Source organism: Sinocyclocheilus grahami, unplaced genomic scaffold, assembly GCF_001515645.1.
Source record: "Sinocyclocheilus grahami isolate Dianchi unplaced genomic scaffold, SAMN03320097.WGS_v1.1 scaffold775.1, whole genome shotgun sequence".
Classification (NCBI taxonomy): domain Eukaryota; kingdom Metazoa; phylum Chordata; class Actinopteri; order Cypriniformes; family Cyprinidae; genus Sinocyclocheilus; species Sinocyclocheilus grahami.
Window position 1 is genome coordinate 172070 of NW_015505954.1, and position 2020 is coordinate 174089.

Sequence of the window (2020 nt, forward strand, 5' to 3'; positions counted from 1 at the left end):
CAAATCCTTGGTTTGTACTTCTAATTCGTGACTGGCGTTTTGTTTTGTTCTCTCTCAGCATTCTTCACTAATCACGCAACGCCGACGTGCTGCGTCTTCCGCCGGAACGGCTTCCGCGTATGACATACCAGAAGTGAGAGAAAAGTGTTTATTACATTTGAAATATGGATATTTTTCTTACAAAAACATATGGATTCGCTACAGGGGGCCTTTATTCATCCCCCGGAGCTGTGTGAGGCACGTTTTATTATGGATGTGCACGCTTTATTTGACGACCCGTGGACTGTTCAACTGCAACAACCGCGGACTGCAATGACAGAGCTTGAAATAGCCAGGACTATTTTTAATATAACTCCGTCTGGATTCGTCTGAAAGAAGAAAGTCGTATACACCTAGGATGCCTCGAGGGTGAGTAAAACACAAGCTAATTTTAATTTTTGGGTGAACTAACCCTTTAAGTGCAATAATGCCACCCCTGAGCTGTGTTAAAAAGTCAGTGTAAATACATCTAATGCCACTTCAGATACAGTTTCTTCTGCAGTGCATGCCTTTTGTTGATACTTATTTAATTTAATTGGTAACAGCCCTACTTTGCATACAATTGCACAATTGCATAAAATAATTATTAATATTAAATTTGTTTTGATTGGTACATTAAATAGTTTATTATTATTATCATTATTATTATTATTATTATTATTTCTGCATTGTTTCTTCTAGGAATGCTAAGGAAAAATTTATTAAGTAAAAAAATCATATGTTTGGTGGATGACGTTAACATAAAATCAAAGTTGAAGTGCCCCTTTTTTGTCATTTTTAAGGTTCCTAATTTTGTTTTGGAAGTCTCCTACAATAGGTTTACATGCATGCAAGATCAAAAAACACTTTAGTTTTCTCTAAATATGCATTTAATATCACCTCATTTTCCAACGATTCTCAAACTATTCGTTTGAAGCAGTTCTAAGATTCAGTCTCTCTAAACCCCTCCTTTCCGTGAGCCTACTCTGCTCTGATTGGTCAGATGACCCAGTCTGCTGTGATTGGTCTATCGCATATAGCATGTGTCAGAAACATTAAGTCCATTGCCATAGTTCCGTATTTTGAACGCTCGACAGAGAATATAAACATCTATTATTTATCATACTTACAGGTTGTGATTCAGTGGAGCCAGCTGGTCCAACTAAACTGGGTACTGAGCCATCTTTCAAGAGCAAGTGATTTGTGAATCCCACGTTGAACTCCTCGTGATTAGAGAAGCAGTCATCAGTGAAGTGTTGGGAACACAAAAAAAGATTGGGGTTATACTGCAGTGGTACAGTGGAAAAAATGAATTTCAACTAGTGATTTTATGCAGCCTCATCTTTCGCAGTGTAGGATACAGGGTCTTGACATAAATCAAGCTACAGTGTTTGTGGGCGGGGTCAAGTTGTTCTTGGCCGGCCAACGTAGAACATAGGCGAGTATTATGCAAATGTGTTACCCCATGACGTGTAGCCGTCACAGAAGTGTAATTTGAATTACTGATGACTCAAAAAAAAAAAAAATTTAATTGATGACTCGTTTAGCCTGTTCATAGTACATTGTTTCTTTTGGGAGACAATAACTTTATTCATTGTGCACATTCAGATTTACAACTTTGCAGACTGTTTACATTCACATACAGCTTTATTACCGACTGCACGAAAGGCAATATTCGAGGGCACTTTATTATGCCCCTTTGTGTTACATGTATTCCAAAGTTTTCAAAAGTATTAAGATTAAGTTACTAAACTCAAGTAATTTAACAAAATGTTACAAATTACTTTATCAACATTTTGAAAGTGACCTTCCCAATCCTCCTAGTGAAACACACTTTATTACATATATACTGTATATTCAATATAACTTTACGTATCCATATATTTTTGTTTTGTAAAGGTATCCTTTATTGTGTACATAATTTGTACATGTTCCCATGTAAATGTGAATGTATGTACACACATATACACACCGAATGAGTTACCCAGGTACCCTGAGAAGA